Consider the following 18,096-nt stretch of genomic DNA (forward strand, 5'->3'; position numbering starts at 1 on the left):
CTACCTTGGTACAATGAAACTGGAAGTCTTCCAAGTGCCTTCATATATTTAGTCAAGGCTTTGGAATGAATTCTGATCTGCAGGTCCTTGTTTACTTCTCTTCCAACATCCCTCAGAAATGACTATGTGGTCAATTTCATTGGAAAGCAGAAGAAGTCTACCCTTCTGTCCTAGCATTTATTTGGAGCTAGGGAAATGTTTCTCAATCAGAGGGGCACATAATGTTTTAACAAGAGAGAAAGCAGCTATGGAAAACAAAAAAGGGGAAACTCCTCCGAGCCGGATTTGAACCAGCGACCTAAGGATTTCTGTTTCTCCACTACAGTCCTCCGCTCTCCCAACTGAGCTATCGGAGGATTGGGCAGTACAGCTTTCCATGCTGCATTCATCTTTCTTTCAATAATGGTTGCGGCGGGAGTGGGGTGGGAGTACTGCAGTCTAATCTTGAAAATCATGAATATGACCTGCAGCTTGCTCTACAAATTGCCACTTCCTAGAGTGCATTCTCAGCTACATCTTATCACCATAAAGGGGGACTGCTTACCTACCTGAATGTGCTGTGCTGGCGTGAAGGAAAGCAGGAGACCTAGAATTAGACATCCTACAGAAAGGAGTTTTCCTGAATGGGCATGGGGCCGAGGAATCCACAGCCCTTTGGAAGCATTTCTGGCAAAAGGATGACAGCATGGGAACATGAAGGAAAGGACAGAAAGTTAGGAGAGTCATTACTCCGTACGGAGCATGAAGAACATGCATTTTTAATGCTTGTGTGAAAGGAACTGGAAAAGCAAAACCAGTAGATTAATGGACCATTCAGAAGTGATTAGGATGAAGAAAACATTCTGTTTTTCTTAAACCTTCTGGTAAGAGTCTCTGGTTTAGAGGAAGAATTCAAATAAATGACCAAGACAGCTGTGCCCGTTTTCTATACTAAGAATGCCAAGATAAATCTCCACTTTGGTTTCTTATGGAAGCAAGATTATTTTTTTCTATAAACACGGGAAATGAGATAGCCCCATTTCAAAAGGTTTTGCAAGGCGAAGAAAGTGGGGTTCTGGCACCAGCTGCATGACATCTCACTTCGTTAGTCATGATGCCAGCATAGCTATCTGTCAAACGGCAAGATTAGCATGGCGAAAAGCTGGAGATGCCGGGGATTGAACCCGGGGCCTCATACATGCTAAGCATGCGCTCTACCACTGAGCTACATCCCCACATCCTGTAGAGGGTGGTCTTGCTCCACACATGGAAAGCTGGAATTCTATTGAACGTACATTCACCACATATGACACTGGAATGGGAAGCGTCAGGTGTGGAATTCCACATGACTTACAGCTGGATTTTCTAGCACCGTTTTTTATGGAATAAGGTTGACTCTAGAATGAATAATTCCCCACACACAACAGCTAGATGCAATCGAAAAAAGCCAGAGTATTCAAGGCAACTGGTTCAGGATACATCAAAGAAGGATATGGTTGAGTGCCGCTTCCACATCTTGTGAGATGACTTAAGGTACCCCTGCTCTTTTTTGCAGGACACACAGCTATGTTACATTAGCATGTAAAGCGTTGAGATCTAGATGCATCTACGGCTAGGGGCGGCATGTTAATTCTGGGTTTTAGTCCATTTCATTCTCAGTTATGTGGGGGAAAAAATGGCACGATCTTTCTTAGAGAGGTGAATGGTATGCCCTGATTTCTTTTGCATGGCTAAATGTATGGGGTGTGGGTTTAATCACTGGGAAAGAGCAGTCTTCTGACCATTATAACTGCAGACGATTTTAATCCAGCGAGGCAACCGTACTGTATTGATATTCCAACATGAGAACAGCATTTTTGCTACCTTCCCTCTTCATGGTGTGTAGACGCATTTGTTAGCGGTTTCGAGCAGCCTTCTTAGCGCAGTAGGCAGCGCGTCAGTCTCATAATCTGAAGGTCCTGAGTTCGATCCTCAGAGAGGGCATTGCAGTGTTTCTTTTGTCAAGAGAAACATCTCAGATTTTCTCCAAATCTGTAAACTATTACTCCACATCGCATCTTGCTCAGTTTTAAGGAGTTGGTGTCTTTGTAGATTCCCTCTTTCATTTCCATGGCCACTCTCATTGTAGGTGAGTTTTAGCTGGGTCGGCTGCCGAAACATCTACCTTGGTACAATGAAACTGGAAGTCTTCCAAGTGCCTTCATATATTTAGTCAAGGCTTTGGAATGAATTCTGATCTGCAGGTCCTTGTTTACTTCTCTTCCAACATCCCTCAGAAATGACTATGTGGTCAATTTCATTGGAAAGCAGAAGAAGTCTACCCTTCTGTCCTAGCATTTATTTGGAGCTAGGGAAATGTTTCTCAATCAGAGGGGCACATAATGTTTTAACAAGAGAGAAAGCAGCTATGGAAAACAAAAAAGGGGAAACTCCTCCGAGCCGGATTTGAACCAGCGACCTAAGGATTTCTGTTTCTCCACTACAGTCCTCCGCTCTCCCAACTGAGCTATCGGAGGATTGGGCAGTACAGCTTTCCATGCTGCATTCATCTTTCTTTCAATAATGGTTGCGGCGGGAGTGGGGTGGGAGTACTGCAGTCTAATCTTGAAAATCATGAATATGACCTGCAGCTTGCTCTACAAATTGCCACTTCCTAGAGTGCATTCTCAGCTACATCTTATCACCATAAAGGGGGACTGCTTACCTACCTGAATGTGCTGTGCTGGCGTGAAGGAAAGCAGGGGACCTAGAATTAGACATCCTACAGAAAGGAGTTTTCCTGAAAGGGCATGGGGCCGAGGAATCCACAGCCCTTTGGAAGCATTTCTGGCAAAAGGATGACAGCATGGGAACATGAAGGAAAGGACAGAAAGTTAGGAGAGTCATTACTCCGTACGGAGCATGAAGAACATGCATTTTTAATGCTTCTGTGAAAGGAACTGGAAAAGCAAAACCAGTAGATTAATGGACCATTCAGAAGTGATTAGGATGAAGAAAACATTCTGTTTTTCTTAAACCTTCTGGTAAGAGTCTCTGGTTTAGAGGAAGAATTCAAATAAATGACCCAAGACAGCTGTGCCCGTTTTCTATACTAAGAATGCCAAGATAAATCTCCACTTTGGTTTCTTATGGAAGCAAGATTATTTTTTTCTATAAACACGGGAAATGAGATAGCCCCATTTCAAAAGGTTTTGCAAGGCGAAGAAAGTGGGGTTCTGGCACCAGCTGCATGACATCTCACTTCGTTAGTCATGATGCCAGCATAGCTATCTGTCAAACGGCAAGATTAGCATGGCGAAAAGCTGGAGATGCCGGGGATTGAACCCGGGGCCTCATACATGCTAAGCATGCGCTCTACCACTGAGCTACATCCCCACATCCTGTAGAGGGTGGTCTTGCTCCACACATGGAAAGCTGGAATTCTATTGAACGTACATTCACCACATATGACACTGGAATGGGAAGCGTCAGGTGTGGAATTCCACATGACTTACAGCTGGATTTTCTAGCACCGTTTTTTATGGAATAAGGTTGACTCTAGAATGAATAATTCCCCACACACAACAGCTAGATGCAATCGAAAAAAGCCAGAGTATTCAAGGCAACTGGTTCAGGATACATCAAAGAAGGATATGGTTGAGTGCCGCTTCCACATCTTGTGAGATGACTTAAGGTACCCCTGCTCTTTTTTGCAGGACACACAGCTATGTTACATTAGCATGTAAAGCGTTGAGATCTAGATGCATCTACGGCTAGGGGCGGCATGTTAATTCTGGGTTTTAGTCCATTTCATTCTCAGTTATGTGGGGGAAAAAATGGCACGATCTTTCTTAGAGAGGTGAATGGTATGCCCTGATTTCTTTTGCATGGCTAAATGTATGGGGTGTGGGTTTAATCACTGGGAAAGAGCAGTCTTCTGACCATTATAACTGCAGACGATTTTAATCCAGCGAGGCAACCGTACTGTATTGATATTCCAACATGAGAACAGCATTTTTGCTACCTTCCCTCTTCATGGTGTGTAGACGCATTTGTTAGCGGTTTCGAGCAGCCTTCTTAGCGCAGTAGGCAGCGCGTCAGTCTCATAATCTGAAGGTCCTGAGTTCGATCCTCAGAGAGGGCATTGCAGTGTTTCTTTTGTCAAGAGAAACATCTCAGATTTTCTCCAAATCTGTAAACTATTACTCCACATCGCATCTTGCTCAGTTTTAAGGAGTTGGTGTCTTTGTAGATTCCCTCTTTCATTTCCATGGCCACTCTCATTGTAGGTGAGTTTTAGCTGGGTCGGCTGCCGAAACATCTACCTTGGTACAATGAAACTGGAAGTCTTCCAAGTGCCTTCATATATTTAGTCAAGGCTTTGGAATGAATTCTGATCTGCAGGTCCTTGTTTACTTCTCTTCCAACATCCCTCAGAAATGACTATGTGGTCAATTTCATTGGAAAGCAGAAGAAGTCTACCCTTCTGTCCTAGCATTTATTTGGAGCTAGGGAAATGTTTCTCAATCAGAGGGGCACATAATGTTTTAACAAGAGAGAAAGCAGCTATGGAAAACAAAAAAGGGGAAACTCCTCCGAGCCGGATTTGAACCAGCGACCTAAGGATTTCTGTTTCTCCACTACAGTCCTCCGCTCTCCCAACTGAGCTATCGGAGGATTGGGCAGTACAGCTTTCCATGCTGCATTCATCTTTCTTTCAATAATGGTTGCGGCGGGAGTGGGGTGGGAGTACTGCAGTCTAATCTTGAAAATCATGAATATGACCTGCAGCTTGCTCTACAAATTGCCACTTCCTAGAGTGCATTCTCAGCTACATCTTATCACCATAAAGGGGGACTGCTTACCTACCTGAATGTGCTGTGCTGGCGTGAAGGAAAGCAGGGGACCTAGAATTAGACATCCTACAGAAAGGAGTTTTCCTGAAAGGGCATGGGGCCGAGGAATCCACAGCCCTTTGGAAGCATTTCTGGCAAAAGGATGACAGCATGGGAACATGAAGGAAAGGACAGAAAGTTAGGAGAGTCATTACTCCGTACGGAGCATGAAGAACATGCATTTTTAATGCTTCTGTGAAAGGAACTGGAAAAGCAAAACCAGTAGATTAATGGACCATTCAGAAGTGATTAGGATGAAGAAAACATTCTGTTTTTCTTAAACCTTCTGGTAAGAGTCTCTGGTTTAGAGGAAGAATTCAAATAAATGACCCAAGACAGCTGTGCCCGTTTTCTATACTAAGAATGCCAAGATAAATCTCCACTTTGGTTTCTTATGGAAGCAAGATTATTTTTTTCTATAAACACGGGAAATGAGATAGCCCCATTTCAAAAGGTTTTGCAAGGCGAAGAAAGTGGGGTTCTGGCACCAGCTGCATGACATCTCACTTCGTTAGTCATGATGCCAGCATAGCTATCTGTCAAACGGCAAGATTAGCATGGCGAAAAGCTGGAGATGCCGGGGATTGAACCCGGGGCCTCATACATGCTAAGCATGCGCTCTACCACTGAGCTACATCCCCACATCCTGTAGAGGGTGGTCTTGCTCCACACATGGAAAGCTGGAATTCTATTGAACGTACATTCACCACATATGACACTGGAATGGGAAGCGTCAGGTGTGGAATTCCACATGACTTACAGCTGGATTTTCTAGCACCGTTTTTTATGGAATAAGGTTGACTCTAGAATGAATAATTCCCCACACACAACAGCTAGATGCAATCGAAAAAAGCCAGAGTATTCAAGGCAACTGGTTCAGGATACATCAAAGAAGGATATGGTTGAGTGCCGCTTCCACATCTTGTGAGATGACTTAAGGTACCCCTGCTCTTTTTTGCAGGACACACAGCTATGTTACATTAGCATGTAAAGCGTTGAGATCTAGATGCATCTACGGCTAGGGGCGGCATGTTAATTCTGGGTTTTAGTCCATTTCATTCTCAGTTATGTGGGGGAAAAAATGGCACGATCTTTCTTAGAGAGGTGAATGGTATGCCCTGATTTCTTTTGCATGGCTAAATGTATGGGGTGTGGGTTTAATCACTGGGAAAGAGCAGTCTTCTGACCATTATAACTGCAGACGATTTTAATCCAGCGAGGCAACCGTACTGTATTGATATTCCAACATGAGAACAGCATTTTTGCTACCTTCCCTCTTCATGGTGTGTAGACGCATTTGTTAGCGGTTTCGAGCAGCCTTCTTAGCGCAGTAGGCAGCGCGTCAGTCTCATAATCTGAAGGTCCTGAGTTCGATCCTCAGAGAGGGCATTGCAGTGTTTCTTTTGTCAAGAGAAACATCTCAGATTTTCTCCAAATCTGTAAACTATTACTCCACATCACATCTTGCTCAGTTTTAAGGAGTTGGTGTCTTTGTAGATTCCCTCTTTCATTTCCATGGCCACTCTCATTGTAGGTGAGTTTTAGCTGGGTCGGCTGCCGAAACATCTACCTTGGTACAATGAAACTGGAAGTCTTCCAAGTGCCTTCATATATTTAGTCAAGGCTTTGGAATGAATTCTGATCTGCAGGTCCTTGTTTACTTCTCTTCCAACATCCCTCAGAAATGACTATGTGGTCAATTTCATTGGAAAGCAGAAGAAGTCTACCCTTCTGTCCTAGCATTTATTTGGAGCTAGGGAAATGTTTCTCAATCAGAGGGGCACATAATGTTTTAACAAGAGAGAAAGCAGCTATGGAAAACAAAAAAGGGGAAACTCCTCCGAGCCGGATTTGAACCAGCGACCTAAGGATTTCTGTTTCTCCACTACAGTCCTCCGCTCTCCCAACTGAGCTATCGGAGGATTGGGCAGTACAGCTTTCCATGCTGCATTCATCTTTCTTTCAATAATGGTTGCGGCGGGAGTGGGGTGGGAGTACTGCAGTCTAATCTTGAAAATCATGAATATGACCTGCAGCTTGCTCTACAAATTGCCACTTCCTAGAGTGCATTCTCAGCTACATCTTATCACCATAAAGGGGGACTGCTTACCTACCTGAATGTGCTGTGCTGGCGTGAAGGAAAGCAGGGGACCTAGAATTAGACATCCTACAGAAAGGAGTTTTCCTGAAAGGGCATGGGGCCGAGGAATCCACAGCCCTTTGGAAGCATTTCTGGCAAAAGGATGACAGCATGGGAACATGAAGGAAAGGACAGAAAGTTAGGAGAGTCATTACTCCGTACGGAGCATGAAGAACATGCATTTTTAATGCTTCTGTGAAAGGAACTGGAAAAGCAAAACCAGTAGATTAATGGACCATTCAGAAGTGATTAGGATGAAGAAAACATTCTGTTTTTCTTAAACCTTCTGGTAAGAGTCTCTGGTTTAGAGGAAGAATTCAAATAAATGACCAAGACAGCTGTGCCCGTTTTCTATACTAAGAATGCCAAGATAAATCTCCACTTTGGTTTCTTATGGAAGCAAGATTATTTTTTTCTATAAACACGGGAAATGAGATAGCCCCATTTCAAAAGGTTTTGCAAGGCGAAGAAAGTGGGGTTCTGGCACCAGCTGCATGACATCTCACTTCGTTAGTCATGATGCCAGCCTAGCTATCTGTCAAAAGGCAAGATTAGCATGGCGAAAAGCTGGAGATGCCGGGGATTGAACCCGGGGCCTCATACATGCTAAGCATGCGCTCTACCACTGAGCTACATCCCCACATCCTGTAGAGGGTGGTCTTGCTCCACACATGGAAAGCTGGAATTCTATTGAACGTACATTCACCACATATGACACTGGAATGGGAAGCGTCAGGTGTGGAATTCCACATGACTTACAGCTGGATTTTCTAGCACCGTTTTTTATGGAATAAGGTTGACTCTAGAATGAATAATTCCCCACACACAACAGCTAGATGCAATCGAAAAAAGCCAGAGTATTCAAGGCAACTGGTTCAGGATACATCAAAGAAGGATATGGTTGAGTGCCGCTTCCACATCTTGTGAGATGACTTAAGGTACCCCTGCTCTTTTTTGCAGGACACACAGCTATGTTACATTAGCATGTAAAGCGTTGAGATCTAGATGCATCTACGGCTAGGGGCGGCATGTTAATTCTGGGTTTTAGTCCATTTCATTCTCAGTTATGTGGGGGAAAAAATGGCACGATCTTTCTTAGAGAGGTGAATGGTATGCCCTGATTTCTTTTGCATGGCTAAATGTATGGGGTGTGGGTTTAATCACTGGGAAAGAGCAGTCTTCTGACCATTATAACTGCAGACGATTTTAATCCAGCGAGGCAACCGTACTGTATTGATATTCCAACATGAGAACAGCATTTTTGCTACCTTCCCTCTTCATGGTGTGTAGACGCATTTGTTAGCGGTTTCGAGCAGCCTTCTTAGCGCAGTAGGCAGCGCGTCAGTCTCATAATCTGAAGGTCCTGAGTTCGATCCTCAGAGAGGGCATTGCAGTGTTTCTTTTGTCAAGAGAAACATCTCAGATTTTCTCCAAATCTGTAAACTATTACTCCACATCGCATCTTGCTCAGTTTTAAGGAGTTGGTGTCTTTGTAGATTCCCTCTTTCATTTCCATGGCCACTCCCATTGTAGGTGAGTTTTAGCTGGGTCGGCTGCCGAAACATCTACCTTGGTACAATGAAACTGGAAGTCTTCCAAGTGCCTTCATATATTTAGTCAAGGCTTTGGAATGAATTCTGATCTGCAGGTCCTTGTTTACTTCTCTTCCAACATCCCTCAGAAATGACTATGTGGTCAATTTCATTGGAAAGCAGAAGAAGTCTACCCTTCTGTCCTAGCATTTATTTGGAGCTAGGGAAATGTTTCTCAATCAGAGGGGCACATAATGTTTTAACAAGAGAGAAAGCAGCTATGGAAAACAAAAAAGGGGAAACTCCTCCGAGCCGGATTTGAACCAGCGACCTAAGGATTTCTGTTTCTCCACTACAGTCCTCCGCTCTCCCAACTGAGCTATCGGAGGATTGGGCAGTACAGCTTTCCATGCTGCATTCATCTTTCTTTCAATAATGGTTGCGGCGGGAGTGGGGTGGGAGTACTGCAGTCTAATCTTGAAAATCATGAATATGACCTGCAGCTTGCTCTACAAATTGCCACTTCCTAGAGTGCATTCTCAGCTACATCTTATCACCATAAAGGGGGACTGCTTACCTACCTGAATGTGCTGTGCTGGCGTGAAGGAAAGCAGGGGACCTAGAATTAGACATCCTACAGAAAGGAGTTTTCCTGAATGGGCATGGGGCCGAGGAATCCACAGCCCTTTGGAAGCATTTCTGGCAAAAGGATGACAGCATGGGAACATGAAGGAAAGGACAGAAAGTTAGGAGAGTCATTACTCCGTACGGAGCATGAAGAACATGCATTTTTAATGCTTCTGTGAAAGGAACTGGAAAAGCAAAACCAGTAGATTAATGGACCATTCAGAAGTGATTAGGATGAAGAAAACATTCTGTTTTTCTTAAACCTTCTGGTAAGAGTCTCTGGTTTAGAGGAAGAATTCAAATAAATGACCAAGACAGCTGTGCCCGTTTTCTATACTAAGAATGCCAAGATAAATCTCCACTTTGGTTTCTTATGGAAGCAAGATTATTTTTTTCTATAAACACGGGAAATGAGATAGCCCCATTTCAAAAGGTTTTGCAAGGCGAAGAAAGTGGGGTTCTGGCACCAGCTGCATGACATCTCACTTCGTTAGTCATGATGCCAGCATAGCTATCTGTCAAACGGCAAGATTAGCATGGCGAAAAGCTGGAGATGCCGGGGATTGAACCCGGGGCCTCATACATGCTAAGCATGCGCTCTACCACTGAGCTACATCCCCACATCCTGTAGAGGGTGGTCTTGCTCCACACATGGAAAGCTGGAATTCTATTGAACGTACATTCACCACATATGACACTGGAATGGGAAGCGTCAGGTGTGGAATTCCACATGACTTACAGCTGGATTTTCTAGCACCGTTTTTTATGGAATAAGGTTGACTCTAGAATGAATAATTCCCCACACACAACAGCTAGATGCAATCGAAAAAAGCCAGAGTATTCAAGGCAACTGGTTCAGGATACATCAAAGAAGGATATGGTTGAGTGCCGCTTCCACATCTTGTGAGATGACTTAAGGTACCCCTGCTCTTTTTTGCAGGACACACAGCTATGTTACATTAGCATGTAAAGCGTTGAGATCTAGATGCATCTACGGCTAGGGGCGGCATGTTAATTCTGGGTTTTAGTCCATTTCATTCTCAGTTATGTGGGGGAAAAAATGGCACGATCTTTCTTAGAGAGGTGAATGGTATGCCCTGATTTCTTTTGCATGGCTAAATGTATGGGGTGTGGGTTTAATCACTGGGAAAGAGCAGTCTTCTGACCATTATAACTGCAGACGATTTTAATCCAGCGAGGCAACCGTACTGTATTGATATTCCAACATGAGAACAGCATTTTTGCTACCTTCCCTCTTCATGGTGTGTAGACGCATTTGTTAGCGGTTTCGAGCAGCCTTCTTAGCGCAGTAGGCAGCGCGTCAGTCTCATAATCTGAAGGTCCTGAGTTCGATCCTCAGAGAGGGCATTGCAGTGTTTCTTTTGTCAAGAGAAACATCTCAGATTTTCTCCAAATCTGTAAACTATTACTCCACATCGCATCTTGCTCAGTTTTAAGGAGTTGGTGTCTTTGTAGATTCCCTCTTTCATTTCCATGGCCACTCCCATTGTAGGTGAGTTTTAGCTGGGTCGGCTGCCGAAACATCTACCTTGGTACAATGAAACTGGAAGTCTTCCAAGTGCCTTCATATATTTAGTCAAGGCTTTGGAATGAATTCTGATCTGCAGGTCCTTGTTTACTTCTCTTCCAACATCCCTCAGAAATGACTATGTGGTCAATTTCATTGGAAAGCAGAAGAAGTCTACCCTTCTGTCCTAGCATTTATTTGGAGCTAGGGAAATGTTTCTCAATCAGAGGGGCACATAATGTTTTAACAAGAGAGAAAGCAGCTATGGAAAACAAAAAAGGGGAAACTCCTCCGAGCCGGATTTGAACCAGCGACCTAAGGATTTCTGTTTCTCCACTACAGTCCTTCGCTCTCCCAACTGAGCTATCGGAGGATTGGGCAGTACAGCTTTCCATGCTGCATTCATCTTTCTTTCAATAATGGTTGCGGCGGGAGTGGGGTGGGAGTACTGCAGTCTAATCTTGAAAATCATGAATATGACCTGCAGCTTGCTCTACAAATTGCCACTTCCTAGAGTGCATTCTCAGCTACATCTTATCACCATAAAGGGGGACTGCTTACCTACCTGAATGTGCTGTGCTGGCGTGAAGGAAAGCAGGAGACCTAGAATTAGACATCCTACAGAAAGGAGTTTTCCTGAATGGGCATGGGGCCGAGGAATCCACAGCCCTTTGGAAGCATTTCTGGCAAAAGGATGACAGCATGGGAACATGAAGGAAAGGACAGAAAGTTAGGAGAGTCATTACTCCGTACGGAGCATGAAGAACATGCATTTTTAATGCTTGTGTGAAAGGAACTGGAAAAGCAAAACCAGTAGATTAATGGACCATTCAGAAGTGATTAGGATGAAGAAAACATTCTGTTTTTCTTAAACCTTCTGGTAAGAGTCTCTGGTTTAGAGGAAGAATTCAAATAAATGACCAAGACAGCTGTGCCCGTTTTCTATACTAAGAATGCCAAGATAAATCTCCACTTTGGTTTCTTATGGAAGCAAGATTATTTTTTTCTATAAACACGGGAAATGAGATAGCCCCATTTCAAAAGGTTTTGCAAGGCGAAGAAAGTGGGGTTCTGGCACCAGCTGCATGACATCTCACTTCGTTAGTCATGATGCCAGCCTAGCTATCTGTCAAAAGGCAAGATTAGCATGGCGAAAAGCTGGAGATGCCGGGGATTGAACCCGGGGCCTCATACATGCTAAGCATGCGCTCTACCACTGAGCTACATCCCCACATCCTGTAGAGGGTGGTCTTGCTCCACACATGGAAAGCTGGAATTCTATTGAACGTACATTCACCACATATGACACTGGAATGGGAAGCGTCAGGTGTGGAATTCCACATGACTTACAGCTGGATTTTCTAGCACCGTTTTTTATGGAATAAGGTTGACTCTAGAATGAATAATTCCCCACACACAACAGCTAGATGCAATCGAAAAAAGCCAGAGTATTCAAGGCAACTGGTTCAGGATACATCAAAGAAGGATATGGTTGAGTGCCGCTTCCACATCTTGTGAGATGACTTAAGGTACCCCTGCTCTTTTTTGCAGGACACACAGCTATGTTACATTAGCATGTAAAGCGTTGAGATCTAGATGCATCTACGGCTAGGGGCGGCATGTTAATTCTGGGTTTTAGTCCATTTCATTCTCAGTTATGTGGGGGAAAAAATGGCACGATCTTTCTTAGAGAGGTGAATGGTATGCCCTGATTTCTTTTGCATGGCTAAATGTATGGGGTGTGGGTTTAATCACTGGGAAAGAGCAGTCTTCTGACCATTATAACTGCAGACGATTTTAATCCAGCGAGGCAACCGTACTGTATTGATATTCCAACATGAGAACAGCATTTTTGCTACCTTCCCTCTTCATGGTGTGTAGACGCATTTGTTAGCGGTTTCGAGCAGCCTTCTTAGCGCAGTAGGCAGCGCGTCAGTCTCATAATCTGAAGGTCCTGAGTTCGATCCTCAGAGAGGGCATTGCAGTGTTTCTTTTGTCAAGAGAAACATCTCAGATTTTCTCCAAATCTGTAAACTATTACTCCACATCACATCTTGCTCAGTTTTAAGGAGTTGGTGTCTTTGTAGATTCCCTCTTTCATTTCCATGGCCACTCTCATTGTAGGTGAGTTTTAGCTGGGTCGGCTGCCGAAACATCTACCTTGGTACAATGAAACTGGAAGTCTTCCAAGTGCCTTCATATATTTAGTCAAGGCTTTGGAATGAATTCTGATCTGCAGGTCCTTGTTTACTTCTCTTCCAACATCCCTCAGAAATGACTATGTGGTCAATTTCATTGGAAAGCAGAAGAAGTCTACCCTTCTGTCCTAGCATTTATTTGGAGCTAGGGAAATGTTTCTCAATCAGAGGGGCACATAATGTTTTAACAAGAGAGAAAGCAGCTATGGAAAACAAAAAAGGGGAAACTCCTCCGAGCCGGATTTGAACCAGCGACCTAAGGATTTCTGTTTCTCCACTACAGTCCTCCGCTCTCCCAACTGAGCTATCGGAGGATTGGGCAGTACAGCTTTCCATGCTGCATTCATCTTTCTTTCAATAATGGTTGCGGCGGGAGTGGGGTGGGAGTACTGCAGTCTAATCTTGAAAATCATGAATATGACCTGCAGCTTGCTCTACAAATTGCCACTTCCTAGAGTGCATTCTCAGCTACATCTTATCACCATAAAGGGGGACTGCTTACCTACCTGAATGTGCTGTGCTGGCGTGAAGGAAAGCAGGGGACCTAGAATTAGACATCCTACAGAAAGGAGTTTTCCTGAAAGGGCATGGGGCCGAGGAATCCACAGCCCTTTGGAAGCATTTCTGGCAAAAGGATGACAGCATGGGAACATGAAGGAAAGGACAGAAAGTTAGGAGAGTCATTACTCCGTACGGAGCATGAAGAACATGCATTTTTAATGCTTCTGTGAAAGGAACTGGAAAAGCAAAACCAGTAGATTAATGGACCATTCAGAAGTGATTAGGATGAAGAAAACATTCTGTTTTTCTTAAACCTTCTGGTAAGAGTCTCTGGTTTAGAGGAAGAATTCAAATAAATGACCAAGACAGCTGTGCCCGTTTTCTATACTAAGAATGCCAAGATAAATCTCCACTTTGGTTTCTTATGGAAGCAAGATTATTTTTTTCTATAAACACGGGAAATGAGATAGCCCCATTTCAAAAGGTTTTGCAAGGCGAAGAAAGTGGGGTTCTGGCACCAGCTGCATGACATCTCACTTCGTTAGTCATGATGCCAGCATAGCTATCTGTCAAACGGCAAGATTAGCATGGCGAAAAGCTGGAGATGCCGGGGATTGAACCCGGGGCCTCATACATGCTAAGCATGCGCTCTACCACTGAGCTACATCCCCACATCCTGTAGAGGGTGGTCTTGCTCCACACATGGAAAGCTGGAATTCTATTGAACGTACATTCACCACATATGACACTGGAATGGGAAGCGTCAGGTGTGGAATTCCACATGACTTACAGCTGGATTTTCTAGCACCGTTTTTTATGGAATAAGGTTGACTCTAGAATGAATAATTCCCCACACACAACAGCTAGATGCAATCGAAAAAAGCCAGAGTATTCAAGGCAACTGGTTCAGGATACATCAAAGAAGGATATGGTTGAGTGCCGCTTCCACATCTTGTGAGATGACTTAAGGTACCCCTGCTCTTTTTTGCAGGACACACAGCTATGTTACATTAGCATGTAAAGCGTTGAGATCTAGATGCATCTACGGCTAGGGGCGGCATGTTAATTCTGGGTTTTAGTCCATTTCATTCTCAGTTATGTGGGGGAAAAAATGGCACGATCTTTCTTAGAGAGGTGAATGGTATGCCCTGATTTCTTTTGCATGGCTAAATGTATGGGGTGTGGGTTTAATCACTGGGAAAGAGCAGTCTTCTGACCATTATAACTGCAGACGATTTTAATCCAGCGAGGCAACCGTACTGTATTGATATTCCAACATGAGAACAGCATTTTTGCTACCTTCCCTCTTCATGGTGTGTAGACGCATTTGTTAGCGGTTTCGAGCAGCCTTCTTAGCGCAGTAGGCAGCGCGTCAGTCTCATAATCTGAAGGTCCTGAGTTCGATCCTCAGAGAGGGCATTGCAGTGTTTCTTTTGTCAAGAGAAACATCTCAGATTTTCTCCAAATCTGTAAACTATTACTCCACATCACATCTTGCTCAGTTTTAAGGAGTTGGTGTCTTTGTAGATTCCCTCTTTCATTTCCATGGCCACTCTCATTGTAGGTGAGTTTTAGCTGGGTCGGCTGCCGAAACATCTACCTTGGTACAATGAAACTGGAAGTCTTCCAAGTGCCTTCATATATTTAGTCAAGGCTTTGGAATGAATTCTGATCTGCAGGTCCTTGTTTACTTCTCTTCCAACATCCCTCAGAAATGACTATGTGGTCAATTTCATTGGAAAGCAGAAGAAGTCTACCCTTCTGTCCTAGCATTTATTTGGAGCTAGGGAAATGTTTCTCAATCAGAGGGGCACATAATGTTTTAACAAGAGAGAAAGCAGCTATGGAAAACAAAAAAGGGGAAACTCCTCCGAGCCGGATTTGAACCAGCGACCTAAGGATTTCTGTTTCTCCACTACAGTCCTCCGCTCTCCCAACTGAGCTATCGGAGGATTGGGCAGTACAGCTTTCCATGCTGCATTCATCTTTCTTTCAATAATGGTTGCGGCGGGAGTGGGGTGGGAGTACTGCAGTCTAATCTTGAAAATCATGAATATGACCTGCAGCTTGCTCTACAAATTGCCACTTCCTAGAGTGCATTCTCAGCTACATCTTATCACCATAAAGGGGGACTGCTTACCTACCTGAATGTGCTGTGCTGGCGTGAAGGAAAGCAGGGGACCTAGAATTAGACATCCTACAGAAAGGAGTTTTCCTGAAAGGGCATGGGGCCGAGGAATCCACAGCCCTTTGGAAGCATTTCTGGCAAAAGGATGACAGCATGGGAACATGAAGGAAAGGACAGAAAGTTAGGAGAGTCATTACTCCGTACGGAGCATGAAGAACATGCATTTTTAATGCTTCTGTGAAAGGAACTGGAAAAGCAAAACCAGTAGATTAATGGACCATTCAGAAGTGATTAGGATGAAGAAAACATTCTGTTTTTCTTAAACCTTCTGGTAAGAGTCTCTGGTTTAGAGGAAGAATTCAAATAAATGACCAAGACAGCTGTGCCCGTTTTCTATACTAAGAATGCCAAGATAAATCTCCACTTTGGTTTCTTATGGAAGCAAGATTATTTTTTTCTATAAACACGGGAAATGAGATAGCCCCATTTCAAAAGGTTTTGCAAGGCGAAGAAAGTGGGGTTCTGGCACCAGCTGCATGACATCTCACTTCGTTAGTCATGATGCCAGCCTAGCTATCTGTCAAAAGGCAAGATTAGCATGGCGAAAAGCTGGAGATGCCGGGGATTGAACCCGGGGCCTCATACATGCTAAGCATGCGCTCTACCACTGAGCTACATCCCCACATCCTGTAGAGGGTGGTCTTGCTCCACACATGGAAAGCTGGAATTCTATTGAACGTACATTCACCACATATGACACTGGAATGGGAAGCGTCAGGTGTGGAATTCCACATGACTTACAGCTGGATTTTCTAGCACCGTTTTTTATGGAATAAGGTTGACTCTAGAATGAATAATTCCCCACACACAACAGCTAGATGCAATCGAAAAAAGCCAGAGTATTCAAGGCAACTGGTTCAGGATACATCAAAGAAGGATATGGTTGAGTGCCGCTTCCACATCTTGTGAGATGACTTAAGGTACCCCTGCTCTTTTTTGCAGGACACACAGCTATGTTACATTAGCATGTAAAGCGTTGAGATCTAGATGCATCTACGGCTAGGGGCGGCATGTTAATTCTGGGTTTTAGTCCATTTCATTCTCAGTTATGTGGGGGAAAAAATGGCACGATCTTTCTTAGAGAGGTGAATGGTATGCCCTGATTTCTTTTGCATGGCTAAATGTATGGGGTGTGGGTTTAATCACTGGGAAAGAGCAGTCTTCTGACCATTATAACTGCAGACGATTTTAATCCAGCGAGGCAACCGTACTGTATTGATATTCCAACATGAGAACAGCATTTTTGCTACCTTCCCTCTTCATGGTGTGTAGACGCATTTGTTAGCGGTTTCGAGCAGCCTTCTTAGCGCAGTAGGCAGCGCGTCAGTCTCATAATCTGAAGGTCCTGAGTTCGATCCTCAGAGAGGGCATTGCAGTGTTTCTTTTGTCAAGAGAAACATCTCAGATTTTCTCCAAATCTGTAAACTATTACTCCACATCGCATCTTGCTCAGTTTTAAGGAGTTGGTGTCTTTGTAGATTCCCTCTTTCATTTCCATGGCCACTCTCATTGTAGGTGAGTTTTAGCTGGGTCGGCTGCCGAAACATCTACCTTGGTACAATGAAACTGGAAGTCTTCCAAGTGCCTTCATATATTTAGTCAAGGCTTTGGAATGAATTCTGATCTGCAGGTCCTTGTTTACTTCTCTTCCAACATCCCTCAGAAATGACTATGTGGTCAATTTCATTGGAAAGCAGAAGAAGTCTACCCTTCTGTCCTAGCATTTATTTGGAGCTAGGGAAATGTTTCTCAATCAGAGGGGCACATAATGTTTTAACAAGAGAGAAAGCAGCTATGGAAAACAAAAAAGGGGAAACTCCTCCGAGCCGGATTTGAACCAGCGACCTAAGGATTTCTGTTTCTCCACTACAGTCCTCCGCTCTCCCAACTGAGCTATCGGAGGATTGGGCAGTACAGCTTTCCATGCTGCATTCATCTTTCTTTCAATAATGGTTGCGGCGGGAGTGGGGTGGGAGTACTGCAGTCTAATCTTGAAAATCATGAATATGACCTGCAGCTTGCTCTACAAATTGCCACTTCCTAGAGTGCATTCTCAGCTACATCTTATCACCATAAAGGGGGACTGCTTACCTACCTGAATGTGCTGTGCTGGCGTGAAGGAAAGCAGGGGACCTAGAATTAGACATCCTACAGAAAGGAGTTTTCCTGAAAGGGCATGGGGCCGAGGAATCCACAGCCCTTTGGAAGCATTTCTGGCAAAAGGATGACAGCATGGGAACATGAAGGAAAGGACAGAAAGTTAGGAGAGTCATTACTCCGTACGGAGCATGAAGAACATGCATTTTTAATGCTTCTGTGAAAGGAACTGGAAAAGCAAAACCAGTAGATTAATGGACCATTCAGAAGTGATTAGGATGAAGAAAACATTCTGTTTTTCTTAAACCTTCTGGTAAGAGTCTCTGGTTTAGAGGAAGAATTCAAATAAATGACCCAAGACAGCTGTGCCCGTTTTCTATACTAAGAATGCCAAGATAAATCTCCACTTTGGTTTCTTATGGAAGCAAGATT

General features: G+C 43.9%; 16 non-coding genes across 16 annotated transcripts; 8 read left to right on the forward strand and 8 right to left on the reverse strand.

Moving 5' to 3' along the window:
- Positions 1-1,142: 1,142 nt before the first annotated feature.
- TRNAA-AGC (transfer RNA alanine (anticodon AGC)) lies at positions 1,143-1,214 on the reverse strand. Its single transcript has one exon. It is a non-coding gene; the product is annotated as a tRNA-Ala (tRNA).
- A 675-nt stretch (positions 1,215-1,889) lies between these two features.
- TRNAM-CAU (transfer RNA methionine (anticodon CAU)) lies at positions 1,890-1,962 on the forward strand. The gene has a single exon. It is a non-coding gene; the product is annotated as a tRNA-Met (tRNA).
- Positions 1,963-3,282: 1,320 nt separating this feature from the next.
- On the reverse strand, positions 3,283-3,354 carry TRNAA-AGC (transfer RNA alanine (anticodon AGC)). The gene has a single exon. It is a non-coding gene; the product is annotated as a tRNA-Ala (tRNA).
- Positions 3,355-4,029: 675 nt separating this feature from the next.
- TRNAM-CAU (transfer RNA methionine (anticodon CAU)) lies at positions 4,030-4,102 on the forward strand. The gene has a single exon. It is a non-coding gene; the product is annotated as a tRNA-Met (tRNA).
- A 1,320-nt stretch (positions 4,103-5,422) lies between these two features.
- Positions 5,423-5,494, reverse strand: TRNAA-AGC (transfer RNA alanine (anticodon AGC)). Its single transcript has one exon. It is a non-coding gene; the product is annotated as a tRNA-Ala (tRNA).
- Positions 5,495-6,169: 675 nt separating this feature from the next.
- TRNAM-CAU (transfer RNA methionine (anticodon CAU)) lies at positions 6,170-6,242 on the forward strand. Its single transcript has one exon. It is a non-coding gene; the product is annotated as a tRNA-Met (tRNA).
- Positions 6,243-7,561: 1,319 nt separating this feature from the next.
- TRNAA-AGC (transfer RNA alanine (anticodon AGC)) lies at positions 7,562-7,633 on the reverse strand. The gene has a single exon. It is a non-coding gene; the product is annotated as a tRNA-Ala (tRNA).
- Positions 7,634-8,308: 675 nt separating this feature from the next.
- On the forward strand, positions 8,309-8,381 carry TRNAM-CAU (transfer RNA methionine (anticodon CAU)). Its single transcript has one exon. It is a non-coding gene; the product is annotated as a tRNA-Met (tRNA).
- A 1,319-nt stretch (positions 8,382-9,700) lies between these two features.
- On the reverse strand, positions 9,701-9,772 carry TRNAA-AGC (transfer RNA alanine (anticodon AGC)). The gene has a single exon. It is a non-coding gene; the product is annotated as a tRNA-Ala (tRNA).
- A 675-nt stretch (positions 9,773-10,447) lies between these two features.
- Positions 10,448-10,520, forward strand: TRNAM-CAU (transfer RNA methionine (anticodon CAU)). Its single transcript has one exon. It is a non-coding gene; the product is annotated as a tRNA-Met (tRNA).
- Positions 10,521-11,839: 1,319 nt separating this feature from the next.
- Positions 11,840-11,911, reverse strand: TRNAA-AGC (transfer RNA alanine (anticodon AGC)). The gene has a single exon. It is a non-coding gene; the product is annotated as a tRNA-Ala (tRNA).
- A 675-nt stretch (positions 11,912-12,586) lies between these two features.
- TRNAM-CAU (transfer RNA methionine (anticodon CAU)) lies at positions 12,587-12,659 on the forward strand. The gene has a single exon. It is a non-coding gene; the product is annotated as a tRNA-Met (tRNA).
- A 1,319-nt stretch (positions 12,660-13,978) lies between these two features.
- TRNAA-AGC (transfer RNA alanine (anticodon AGC)) lies at positions 13,979-14,050 on the reverse strand. The gene has a single exon. It is a non-coding gene; the product is annotated as a tRNA-Ala (tRNA).
- Positions 14,051-14,725: 675 nt separating this feature from the next.
- Positions 14,726-14,798, forward strand: TRNAM-CAU (transfer RNA methionine (anticodon CAU)). The gene has a single exon. It is a non-coding gene; the product is annotated as a tRNA-Met (tRNA).
- A 1,319-nt stretch (positions 14,799-16,117) lies between these two features.
- On the reverse strand, positions 16,118-16,189 carry TRNAA-AGC (transfer RNA alanine (anticodon AGC)). The gene has a single exon. It is a non-coding gene; the product is annotated as a tRNA-Ala (tRNA).
- A 675-nt stretch (positions 16,190-16,864) lies between these two features.
- Positions 16,865-16,937, forward strand: TRNAM-CAU (transfer RNA methionine (anticodon CAU)). Its single transcript has one exon. It is a non-coding gene; the product is annotated as a tRNA-Met (tRNA).
- The last annotated feature ends 1,159 nt before the right edge of the window (positions 16,938-18,096 follow it).

Source organism: Pleurodeles waltl, unplaced genomic scaffold (assembly GCF_031143425.1).
Source record: "Pleurodeles waltl isolate 20211129_DDA unplaced genomic scaffold, aPleWal1.hap1.20221129 scaffold_162, whole genome shotgun sequence".
Classification (NCBI taxonomy): domain Eukaryota; kingdom Metazoa; phylum Chordata; class Amphibia; order Caudata; family Salamandridae; genus Pleurodeles; species Pleurodeles waltl.